Genomic DNA, 13,725 nt, shown 5'->3' with positions numbered 1-13,725 from the left:
TTCATTGGAAGGACTGAGGCTGAAGCTGAAGCTCCAACATTTTGGCCACCTGATGCAAAGAGCCAACTCATTGAAAAAGACCCTGATGCTGGGAAAGATTGAGGGCAAAAGGAGAAGGGAGCAACAGAGAATGAGACAGTTGGATAGCATCACTGACTCAATGGACATGAATTTGAGTAAACTCAGGGAAATAGTGAAGGACAGGGAAGCCTGCAGCTCATGGGGTCACAGACAATTGGACACATATTGGCAACTGACCAACAAGACGGAAGTCAGGGGACTGGACCTGTATGGTTTTACAGGTCATAGTAAGAGAAGTTGGCAGAGCTGTGGCATAATTTGTGATTCTCGAAACATCATTCTGGTGACTGCACAGAAAGTTACTAGGGGCACAAGAGTCTAGGGAAAGAATGTGATCGTAGTTGGAATAAGATTATTGCTGTGGAGATAATGAAAAATAGTCTGAATTGACACCTATTTTAGACGTAAAGGTCGATGTAACTTGCTAATAGATTAAACATGGGGCTTGAAGGAAGTCAGGAAAATTACTAGAATGATTCAAGTATTTACCCTGAACAAATAGCAGCTAGAAGGCTCAAACCACTTCCCATGACAGGGAAGACTTGGGAAGGAGGAATATGAGGAGGAGAAAGGGATAAATCAATTGTTTTGTTTGGATCATGGTTTCTGTGAAATACCTATTAGATATACAATTAGAGTTTTATCAAGTCTGGAACTCAAGGGAGAAGTCAGGTGGAGACAGAAACTTGAAGTCATCTGCATATAGATAGTATATTAAAGCTTTGGGATTCATGGAGTTTATCTAGGATGAGTAGAGACAGAATTGAAACAAGAACCTCTGAGCACTCCAAAATTTGATACAGAGGAGAAAGAGCCAGGCAAGGAGACAAGAAGGTGAGGGCAAATGAGATGAGTGTGGAATTCCAGAAAGCTAGAGAAGAAAACGTTCAAAATCAGAAGGATCAACCATGGTGCATTCTATCGAATAATCCAGTTAGTTGAATATATTTTGGCTTTGGGTGCATCCACCATTAGTGACCTTGATAAGGGCTGTTAAGTATAGAGTCAGAAGAAATTTGGAGCATTGTTGAGGAGAGAATGGGAGCTGATCAGAGGAGAAAGGAAACACAGTTTTACTTAGTTTTTTTGTGAGGGCATCAGACAAACAGGACGGCATCAGAGAAATGGGATATGTGGGGTCAAGGGAGAGTTGTTATGAAGACATATTTGCTGGCTAATAGAATGGATGTAACAAAATAAGAGAAAATAATGTTGCAGGAAAGAAGTACATGGAAGGAGATAACATCCAGAGGACACAAGGAAGAAGTGAACTTAAGAGGCTGTGACACTCCCTCCACTTAATAAGAAGTAGGCAGTGTATGTGGGTCCAGATGCAGATGAGTTAAGGAGTTGGTAGAGGAAAGATGCAGTGATTTCCTCTGATAACAAAGAAGGAAGGTCATCATCCTGAGGTACAGAGAGGGTGCAGCATGGTGGAGATTTCAGAGGGAGATAAAGGTATGAAAAAAAATCAACCCAGAGCCTGATAAAGTAAATTTGCTAGAAGTGTTAGAGGGCACGCTGGTAGGGTCCACTGAGGGCTGTGGTCATAAATTTAAAGTGACCACATGATCCACAATGTTCTTAACAGCATTCTGTTGCTTAGTTGCAGGTAAAGGAGGACTGAGAAGATAATCACATTTCACCAGTATGGGGGTTTTGCCCAATGAAGGGAAGCAAGGGAATTTAGGGTGTTGGAAAGAGAGTGGTTATGATACAGAGCAGAGGGAGTTACAGTTGGAATAGGGGTTAAGGCTAGTCAATAACACATCAGTGAACTCCACATGTATCCAGACCATCTGCCTGGACCTCTCAGTATGTCGAGAGATTTCCTTCCCCCGGAAAAGGGAGTTTATTACTGGCTTCCTTTGGTTTTTTGCCACATCTAGAATCCCCCCTTCAAAGTTATGCAACCAATTAGAAACTGAGTGTTGGGTACCAAACTAGGAGATGGAGGGAAGAGTCAAACCTGAGCACAGAAGGGTATGTTTTTCCTAGTAACTCACAGTCTACAGCCAAGTCTCACCACTTGACTTAGACCTAGATGAAGGCATGGGGCAGAAAAACATCCCACACATGCAGAGAAAAGACTTGGGTTTCCATAGGCGTCTGTTGCATTCACAAGGGGAGAAAGTTCCCTCACATCCTGAGCCTTTGTTCCCTTAAACCTCTGGCCCTTCCTAAGTTACAGCTCATTATACAGACCTGATGAAATGGTGAGTATAAAATCATCTTAGTTGCCAGAAAGTGTGGAGATGTGTGGAGATTATACTGTCATGCCTCTGTACATTGGTCTGCAAATATAGGTCACCATGGCTAGTAAGCCACTTGCCTTATAATTGGAAACTGATGAAATGCTAACAATGAAAGACAAGTACATTTCAAAACAGAAGCAATGGGAAGCAACTGTCTCTCTTTTTTGTGCAACATCCTATGAACTCGTGGCTCTCACAGCCCAGGATGTTGCTGCAGTTGTCAGCCCAGCGTGCTTTAGCAGCACAAGACGAATCCCTGAGTCACCCCATAGTCCTGATTTAGTAACTTTATCTTTCAATACCTCAGTCATCTTCTCTGTAAAGTGGGAAGACTCATACCAGCTCCTACTCAACTTCTAGGGACTCCAGAAGGATTCGACTTATTATTTTTTTTTTTAAGAAAAATTAAAAACTGGAAAATACTCCGAGTTACTTTGAAAACAGTGGAGGGTAAATGTGAAGTGTCACTATTATTAAGTGTGAGGCAATACTTCCCACCCCCACCATGTCCCAGGGTGACAATGTGAGCTGTGTGACAGGCTATTTTTAAATTATCATCTCTGGAAGCATATGGTCCTGCCCGGTGCCAAAAAGAGAACTGACCTGCTTCTGTTTGTTTACTTGCCAGTTTTGACCTGATGGAGCACTTTCTATATTCTGTTAAGATGATCCTTTATACCCTAAACTTTTCAAGCAAATACTGAAGTTTTTCTGCAACATAGCCTCCAAGAGACCATGTCAATATAACTTGCTTAGACAACAATAAAGGCCATAAGAGGACAGTAGTGTGTTTATACAAATCTTCCTTCTGTGTCAGTGAAGACATTTGAGGGTTTGCCTGGTTGATGTTGGTGATGATGATGGCGATGGTGATGGTGATGGTAATGATTTATTTTGTTTTATGTTTTATGAATAACAACTGCTACCAACTAAAACTGCTTTGTGCTCCAAATATACAGCCTTGGTGGCTCAGACGGTAAAGAAATATACATCGGTAGCTTTTTAAAAGCTTCATGTTTGCTGCCCCCTCTAATTGACCTGACTTCACCCTCTGCTTGGCAGGACTCCTGAATTGAGTTAAACTTCTTGGATTTGATTTCTGATACCAAATCCCTGGAAAGATATCCAGCCGCTCAGGTGAAAAAAGAAAGAGATGAAAACACCTATTTTGTGGGACCTGACTTTTGTACAAGGCAGATAAAACATCCCGGTCAAAGTAAAGAAAGAAGGATAAGAAGGAACCTACAATTTTCTCTTTCTTTTTTATTTATTTTTTCTGTAAAGTCCAGAGTCAAAGTCTCTTTTCTTGGGGTCAAGTGATAACCAAAAATAGAAGCAATGAGATTTTGTGGCACTTCACTTATCTAATTTAAAAGGTAATTTATAAATGTGAGTGACAAGGAAAACTTAGAAGGTAGGCCCTGCTTCTGCAATTAAATGACTGAATCAAGAAGACGTGAAAGGAATGTAAAAAGTTCTGGATGCCTCTGGGAACAAATAAGAGAATCAATTATGGAAATTCACAAAAGGTCAAAGTTTAAAAATTGTGAAGCACAGATACAACCAACCACAGGTCTTCCTCAAGCATTAGTGAATGCTCTTCATTAGAGAAGTTCAAGAAGAGAATGGATGCATGTTTCCTGGAGATAGTGGAACAGAAGTTCTGAAATTGGCTACAGGTGTGAACAGGTGAACTTTATGATTTTGGCCAGCTCCTAAAATCTATCTTTCTTTGGATCAGCCAGCAACTTCAAATCCTTTTTTTATGCAGAGACAAATAGACACTGTGAGACCAATTTGGGTTTTCTGGAATCTTCCAGTGTTCACATAGAGATGCTCCCTATTTCTTGCTCCTCCTTGCCCAATTTAACTCAAATCCCAAAGTTGAAGCAGGAACAAAGGAGGAAAGATTAATAAGGTGACTTTGTTCTCCTGTTACAAGCAGAACTCTTTCACTTACATGTAATTCCTTCTCTTACCGTTTCCGTTGGTCTGGTCCAAACCACAGCATCCTGTGTCTGGACTCCTCCACCATCCCCCTTCTCTCCTGTATCTCCCCACAAGTCCATCTTTCATACGTGAGTCCGCCTAAATCATTATCATGGCTTATTATTGACCTAAAAACTGTCCTGACTTTTCCTTTCTAATAACTCTCTAAAATCCTTAAACCTATAATTCAAGCTTGATGGTGACTCTAATGCCAAGTAGATTGATCTACCAAGAAAGTCTTCCACTATTTGACTCCATTATGCCACACCTCGATGGGGAGATTTTCTGTCTTCTTTGTCTACTTCATCTCCCAACTAAAGCCTTACCTCCTCCAGGAATCATTCCCAACATCTCCTGCCTGGCTGATGATCACAGTTTCTCTGAGCTCCTACAAATCTTAGCGCCTTTACCCATCATTTAAGCAGTTAATAGAGCCTTGAGGTGTTTCATATATTTCATTTCGATACCTGAATGAATTGTCTTGTTTCCTAATATAGGGTTATAGGTTCCTGGAGTGTAGGGATCATCTCCTATATTTCTTTTGTAATCCCCCTGGTGCCTAGCACATTGTTGGACACAGAATAATAGCAACAATCCTTCAGTCTCACAGCAGCCTTTAGGGTTGAAACAGCACTTCCATATGTCATTCAAATGATTGCTGAAACAACTAGCAAGGTCCACAAGGCAGACAGTGAGTAGCATCCTACAAGTGAGGAAACTGAGGTCCAGCAAGCTGCACATCCAGCAGGGATTCTAACCCAGTGCTCTCCCAATAATAACTATTAGAAGAGTAAACAAATGAACAGATCTTGCAGTTCAAATATTTGTAGGTAGCCAAAGGGAAGTGACTATGTGTTTGACCACTGCCTGTTCTGTTGATGTAGGTTGACCTCCAAAACAGGCTAAAGAATCCACTTTGTATGGGTAGACTCCATTTGAGAGACAGATGGCCCCTACCCCTCTGACTTCATCTGGTAATGAGAAGAGATTCTATGGAGAATACTGAGTGCTTTGGAATGTGTTTGTGTGGGAGCCTAGATGGAAATCGGCAACCTCAGGGCAAACCTCTGAACCTGCACATCTTGAGGCTTCTAGGACTCTGACCAAGGCAGGTAGAAGGGACCAGTCTGGAAGAGGCCTTAGGCACCAAACGGTCCTCAGTGATCTTCACCTCTTTAATTGGTAAATTTACCCTCTCACATTTAAAGACATTTTAAAAGACTTTGGAAATGGGTTCCTGTTCCCACAGAAATTACCTCTGAATTTTCTAGTGAAAAGTCTGCCAGCTTTGTTCAGCCAAGTTCCTTTTCCCCCTCTTTTCTTTGACCATGAAATCAGCTTTGGTGCCAACGCTCAGATCGAGCAGGTGTTTGATGCATCATGTGCTGTGATAAGTGTTTGTTACAGAAGTTCATTCAAGCTAATCACCATAGCTTTTGAGGCATCATTGCCACTGATCATAAAACTGTCCTTGAAAACCAGAAGCCCAAGATACTCAACCAGAATGTGTTCTTTTCTTTCTACTTTTATGTTCTCTGTGCCTCTCCACATCTGGTGTAATAGAGAGAGGAGGTAGAAGTCAGGGGATGGGGACTTGAATTCTGCTTCTGTCCCAAGCTAGCCATGTGACCCTGGTGAAGCCATTTCTCAGTCCTGAGCCTTACGGCTCTTTTTTACAGTGGAGAGGTGAGAGCGGGAGACTGCCAAGTTCTCCCTGAGTCCTGACATGTCCTGAAGAGAAGACAGACATGCTTGCCTTTCCTCACCCAGAATGTACTTTACATAAGTGAATTGACTTCCTTTTTTTACTGGTTTGTTCCTCTAGTCAGGGGTGAGGGGAGCGATGCTGCCCACAGGAGCATGGGTGGGGGGGATCTATGTGGGAGTGGGGGTGGGGAGGGGCTATGCTGGTAAAGAAAGGAGGAGCAAACACCACTAATTACTTCAACTACATAACACTTACTTCTGTGATGATATTAAAGGACCTTCCGGGTATTTAGCATATGAACACCTACAGGAGAATGATGAAGAAATTTTCAGTTCCATAATTGTTCCTGAAAAGGCATTCAGAAATTCTAATTCTGCAAATTAGATTACTTTAGGGGGGGAAAAAAGGTGAGAAGAAATTTTCATATCAAGAAGAAAAAAATATCCCCTTGCTATTCTTTGCCCCCAAACCTTTAAACCAGCCCATGGAGAATCAGACTTTAGGTCTTTTTATGCATTAGAGTTTGTACCCAAAATGTTTGCATACATTTTATCACTTGATCTTTGAAACAGCCGTCTGAAAGGAGGTCTTTGTCACTGTCTTTAGGAAACTAAAGCTCTAACAGGTCTAGCAACTTGTTAGTGTACGCAAGTCATAGGTGGCCTCAGAGTGAACCAGCTGGTCTGGAACTGTCTGTGCTAGGTGCTCTTCCACAATATCCCAAGAGGAGTTCTCAATGGCCTCAAACAAAGAGGTGAATGGGCTTCCCTAGTGGTTCAGATAGTAAAGAATCTACCTGCAATATAAGAGACCAGGATTTGAGCCCTGGGTCGGGAAGATCCCCTGGAGAAGGGAATGGCTATCCACTCCAGTATTTTTACCTGAAAGAAAGGCTGTGGACAGGAGTCCATGGGCTTCCCAGGTTGTGCTAGTGGTAAAGAACCTGCCTGCCAGTGCAGGGGACATGAGACACAGGTTCGATGTGAGACACAGGTCAGGAAGATCCCCTGGAGGAGGGCATGGCAACCCACTCTGGTATTTTTGCCTGGAGAATCCCATGGACAGAGCAGCCTGGCGGGCTACAGTCCATGGGGTCGCAAAGAATAGGACATGACTGAAGCGACTTAGCACACACACAACAGTCCATAGGGTCACAAAAGACTCAGACACAACTGAGCGACTAACAATGTTCACTTTTCAAAGAGATGAGTAATTATCTACAAGACTGGATCGGAGGTTCTCTCTCTAAAGGTCTAAAGGACTGCTGTTCAATCACAGACTGACAGAGCAGCGAAGTCCCACCTACCCCCGCCACATCCCCTCCTCCAGATATCACCCTGGCCTTTTTCTTCAGCTGAGTACATCCCTGGTACTCTGACCTACTGGGATAATTTGGTGGCAAAATCAGTCCTGAAATCCTTCAATTTCATCCTATATTCTTCAAGATACCTGGTATTAAAAAATCAAGTGATTCCACAGAACACGCACTAAAGAGAAGACCAAGAATTGTTTTTTTCAGCCACCAAATAGTCCTGCTGGCCAGAGTTGGACAGAGTTGACTTTTATCTCAGTTTCTCCTTGGTCTTATATTCACCAACCTCACTAATATAACATAGAAGGGCCATGGCAGACAGAAATGTGACTGCCCATGAGTCATTAATTCTTGGCCTTCAGCATGTTTTGAAAATGTGTTGTGAAATGCTTACCAATCAATAATTCCATCACTGGGCAGTAGAGAAGCTGGGAGTTGTGCAAGAAGGGAAGTGGGGCATTAATGCTGGTCACTCAGGAGGCTCCAAATTTCTGCTGAGAGCAGGACCTAAAGACACAAAGTCTCCAGAATTGTTTTTAAAGGAATCAAAGACAGGATCAAGGCTAAGGGTGAGTGAAAGTAGACTTATGACCTTGCATGAGACCAGTAAAGTGGGGCAAGCTGTTATTTGCAGAAAGTTCCAAGCTAGCCTGTTTGCCCTTTTCTGTCAAAGGCTAAGAGACATGTTACACCCCAGACTGCGTCTAGGTATCCCTTCTCCATGACCAAGACCTCAGCCTGAGCTACAGGTATTGCAAGTGTCCTAGGTGAAGGAGGGTGCCTGGTACCAGGGGAAGGAACACAGAACAAGAAGGGTTCAAGCCCCTGTCTGCACTCATTAGGTCTGTGACATTGGAAGTGGTCACATCCTTTGTGGGATCTTCAGGACCTTCCTTTCTACTGAAAGGAGAAGGCATCTGCCCCACAGACCACAGAAAGCTCTGAGGTAATGGGGGGTATGCAAACAATCTGCAAACTATACAAATATGAAGGACTATTGGTAGAAGCCCATCCACCTTGGTTTTGCAAGCTCAGCTGGAAAGAATCTCCTGTTTAAGGAATGGCATAGTCCATGAATGGAGTACAACTTGTGGTTAGACTGGAAAACTGAAGATTGTCCCACGCAGACAACAGAGAAGAATTTTCAAATTCTTAGTGTGTGCCTGTCACTGTTAGCTGGAAACAGTGCTGTGATGGTAAATGTTTAACAACTGGTTCTCTGGGATGACAAAGCCTGGAATTGTAGCATTTGCTGATTTCCGTGGGGTAAATTCTAGCGCCATGTTGATTTCAAGCTACCAATGTGACATCACTAAACCATGAAGTGAGGAAAAGATGCCCACAACTAGCTCTCCCTACTGAATGCAAGCTAGCTCCATCTATGGAAACTTTGATCAACACTGAGGTTGGTATAATGGACTTTGGAACCCTTCTTAATACACAAGTTTCAAGTTTTAATATCTAATCACAGTGTCTGTTCCTCCAGTAATTCAAAGATGAAAATTTTTATTTAAATTTGTACTTAGCATTTTTATAGCAAATCTCAATTATGAATTTCTTTATGGACATTGTTGAGCCCTAAAATACTGTTCTATCATTCTAAGTAATGTTCCTCTTCTTCAACTTGCAAATCTGATAATAGATCAGCAAGCAAGGTAAAACGGAACACAGCACGAAGAGGGAGTCAGGAAACTTGAGACCAAGTATTAGCAATCCCATCTGTGTGAACTTTTATAAGTCACCTGCCTTCCCTGAGTCTCAGTTTTTACATCTGTAAAATGGGAACAGCCCTGGTTTGCTTGCCTCATAGGGCTACCGTGAGATCAAAGGCAATCACACAGTGCGAGTATTTTGAGAATAGCAAAATCCTACTAGGCTTTGAGTGATTATGATTAACTTCCAAAAATGGATTATTGGACATGGCAATTCATAAGAATTATCAACTGACACCACGCTGGAAAAGCTCTGCACAGGAGCTCAAATCCCTTCCCTGGAGTAGAGTTGCTCCCAGGCGGGATCGGTGTGACATGAAGAGAGCAGCCCCCAGGACTGTGGGGTGGCTCAGCTCTGCTGTGCTGGGCCCAGGGACATTGGAAATTACTTGTGCCCACAGACTTTCACACCAAATGACCCGTGGAGGTTAAAAAGAAGATTGAGCCCAAGCTTTGTCAATCTAGAGCTGGGACAAGGTCAGCGAGGAGCTAGGCAACGGAGCCTGCTTGGTAGATTTCCCCAGCCGACTTGGAGGCCATCTCTGAGGGGACGAGGAGGCCTGGGGAAATCAGCATTTTATAAAGTGCCCCTGTTAATACAGATGCATGTGACAAAAATGGTACACGATGCAAAACTCGATGCAGTGGAGCAAGGAAAGCACTCAACCCATGCTGTGCCAGGGCATAGATGGAAAGTAATACTTCTTGAGGGAAACCCAGGAAGACACCATCATAATCCAGGACCTGGCCAGGCTTCTTTCTTTTCTAAATAGAATGGCACTGCCATGACCCATCCACCCACATACAGGATGATCAAGACATATAGATTTGTCTGGTTGGCACACAGGATATCAGTCACTGAGGTCTCTGCAAACAAAACCATTCATTGTCAGCCACCAGCTGCTACCAAAGGCTGGCACAGAAAGATGCTTTCAAGGGAGGTTTCCCTAAGGCACTGTCTTCACCCACTCCTCTAGATATCTTAAAGAAAAAGTTCTGTGGATCCCTGTACCACTAGTGAACACATCCTAAACTCAACCTCATTGGGCATGTCAAACAGTATTCTGTCTTTTCTTCCACCCATTTGGTCCAGAAATACTTATGAGGCTCCAATTAAGTCAGACACATGTATAGAGCTGGAAACTGAGGATGAATGATATTCCATTTCTGTCTTTTGTTGTTGTTCAGTTGCTAAGTCACGTAGACTCTTTTCAACCCATGGACAGCAGAACACCAGGCTTCCCTGTCCTTCACTACCTCCTGGAGTTTGCTCAGACTCATGTCCATTGAATCAGTGATGCCATCCAACCATCACATCCTCTATTGCCCCCTTCTCTTGCCTTCAATCTTTTCCAGCATTAGGGTCTTTTTCAATGATTCAGCTCTTCACATCAGGTAGCCAAAGAATTGGAGCTTCAACTTAAGCATCTTATGGTCTAATTTTTACATCTGTACATGACTACTGGAAAAACCATAGCTTTAACTATATGGACCTTTGTTAGCAAACTGAACGTGAAAGGCACTCAGTCATATCCCACTCTTTGCAACCCCATGGACTATATTGTTCATGGAATTCTCCAGGCCAGAATACTGGAGTAGGTAGTCTTTCCCTTCTCCAGGGGATCTTCCCAACCCAGGGATCGAACCTAGGTCTCCTGCATTGCAGGCAGATTCTTTACCAGCTGAGCCACAAGAGACGCCCAAGAATACTGGAGTGGGTAGCCTATCCCTCCTCCAGTGGATCTTCCCAACCCAGGAATCGAACTGAGGTCTCCTGCATTGCAGGATGATTCTTTACCAACTGAGCTATCAGGGAAGCCCTAACAAAGTGATGTCTCTGCTTTTTAATACACCGTCTAGGTTTGTCACAGCTTTCCTTCTAAGGAATGAGTGTCTTTTAATTTCATGGCTCCCATCACCATCTGTAGTGATTTTGAAGACCAAGAAAACAAACTCCACCACTGTTGCTCCAAAAAGAGCTAATGTTCTTGGAGGATTCAGAAACAAAGCCAATGGTTACAGTACCATGTAGCAAGTATAACTGAGATATGCCCTGTCCTGGGGTCTCCAGAGCAGGGAGCACTTAACTATGGTGGGGGTTGAGAGGGGATGAGAAATGCTTTCCAGAATGGAGGATGTCAGGTTTGCAAAATAGGAGGGATCTCTAGGCAGAAGGAATAGGTGGTGCAAAGCACAGAGGCAGGAGCATGATGTGTGCTGAGGGAACAAGTAGACTGTGACAGAAAATTTGTAAGAGGTTCACCAGCAGATGAGGCTGGAAACTCTCACCTGCCAAGCCTGGAGTAAAGATCTCACCGTGAAGGCCATGCACAGCCTTTGGAAAACTTGCAGAAGGATTCAGTTTGCAATTTTATAGATCCATTTCTAGAGAAGCAGTGTGCAAAACAGGTTGAAATCTTAAGAAAGCAAATTAAAAAGCCATTGCAGTAGCCCAGGTGAGACCTAAACTAGTGGTGATGAGAATATAGAGCAGAGGGTGGATTTAAACAAAATCAAGAGAGAAAGTCTCTAGGATGGATTGGGTACAGGCTAGAGGTCAGGGTTACAGTCATCTAAACAAACTCACTCCCATGGGAGTTATTGGAGCCATGAAATTAAAAGACGCTTGCTCCTTGGATGGAAAGCTATGACAAACCTAGACAACATATTAAAAAGCAGAGACATCACTTTGCAGACGAAGGTCCATACAGTTAAAGCTATGGTTTTTCTGGTAGTCATGTATGGATGTAAGAATTAGGCCATGAGATGCTTAAGCTGAAGCTCCAATCCTTAGATTTCTAAGGGAAGGACAGCTTGTGTATGTGCTGCTTTAACTGAATTAATGAATCCAGGAGAATGAACTAATTTCAGAAAGAAGTTCAGTTTGGTATATGTTCAGTTTGAGGTGACTTTGGAATATCTAGGGGAAGAAATTTAGGCACTAGTTTATATGAGTCTCTGAACTCAAAAGGGGGAACAAGATAGAGATATAAGAATTTTCCTGCATTAGACGTAAAACTCTTGCTAAAGAGATTCATTACCCTTGAGGATTACTCGGTATGAAATTTGGTTTCAACATTAGTACCAGATAAAAAATTCAAACAATTAAGACACTCCCTTCAATCAGAAAAAGAACATAATGTAAATCATCTTGTTTACTTTTTCCTGGCCTGCCAGGAAGCTCAGAGATATATTTAACATTCAATTGCAGTAATGTACTGAGAAAGCCTTAAAATTAACATATTTGTCTTCTTGCTATTTTTATGGCTTTAATTTTTTATTTACAATTTAATATCCTCAGTGCATACCCCATATCATCAGGTGCCTTTTTTTCTTAGGAAATAAAAAGCATGTATGCTTTCCTTTGATATTATTAAGCCAAGTTTGCACCCTATTCACTTCAAGTGTTTTTTAGGTTCCCAAGGAGTTTTCCTTTACAATTTATAAGAATAACCATTTTTCCCCCAGGTAAACAAAAGGAAACAAACAAACAAACAAACAAAAACCCCTCTTCAGAAAGGAATTAGTCCTCAGGGATCAGTTAGAGCCAAAGGGACCAGAAGCCTATAGATTGTTATAGAAAGCTAGAGTCATTGACTCAGAAAGTGCATCCAAAAGGTATATGAGAAATAAAATCTGAGCAGAGGAGTTCCAGCCCAGCCCATTTTGTTACTTCTCAGCCAAGTAAAACTAGTCCCAGGATGAGGCTGGGCTACAACATAAATAGCACCACAGAGGGTTTGGGTAAATTCCATTCAGGTTATTGGGAACCACCTTTCAACCTTTGAGGAACAAGAATGTCATAACAATAGCAGTTGTTACCATTTTAAAATGCCCTTACATCATTACCTAACTTAATCCTCTCCAGTGTTCTGACAAGAACCGTGGTTATTCATACTTTATGCTATGTGTTCTCTTGCATAATGCATCTTGGAACCACTTTTAGGGAAAGAACACTGGTCTGAGCTCCCATCCCTTCCGTAAGACCATTTGTAGTTTTGGAAGTGGAATGAGGCTGCCTGATTTTCATCTAGCACGTTGAGTTTCCAGAACACTGTCACCTCCATATAATATATGACCCTCACAGTCACCCCTGATATAAGCTGGGAAGGGTGTATCATCTCCATTTCACAGATAAAACTAGCAAGTTATACCCCCTTGAGCTCGATTTGAGAAATAAAGGGAGGGCACTAAGACCCCACACCCCTAAGAACCCTGCCCTAGAACCGAGCCATCTCGGGCTTTCACAGGGAAGCCCTCCTTCAGGTTGCAACAGCTCCTTCACTGGCAAAGTAAGATGTTAATGATAGAAACCTCCAGTGGAGCCCCAGCTCATCTGAGTTCCCTCCTCACTAATGAGCACAGCCTCTTGGTGCCACAAAATCAGAAGTTGATTAGGATCCCTTCTTTCCTTCTATTGGAATTCACCTACTTCTGGTTTCACCAAATAATAAGCCTCAGAGCAACCAGTCAAGAAAACAGCCATGTAACCAATTTTTAAAGCAGTGCATGAAATTTCAAACAGTGGGACTAAACGGCTCTCCGTAGGCCAGACTCAGAAGTTCTTCTTAATCATGCAGTTTCTGAAGTCATTTCACCTGTCTAAGTCAGATCCATCTGCAAAATGGGTCAATAATAACCTTCGTCCTGCATCTCTTCATAGGCAGG

This window comes from Muntiacus reevesi, chromosome 8 (assembly GCF_963930625.1).
Source record: "Muntiacus reevesi chromosome 8, mMunRee1.1, whole genome shotgun sequence".
NCBI classification, from domain to species: domain Eukaryota; kingdom Metazoa; phylum Chordata; class Mammalia; order Artiodactyla; family Cervidae; genus Muntiacus; species Muntiacus reevesi.
This window is presented reverse-complemented; position numbering follows the sequence as displayed.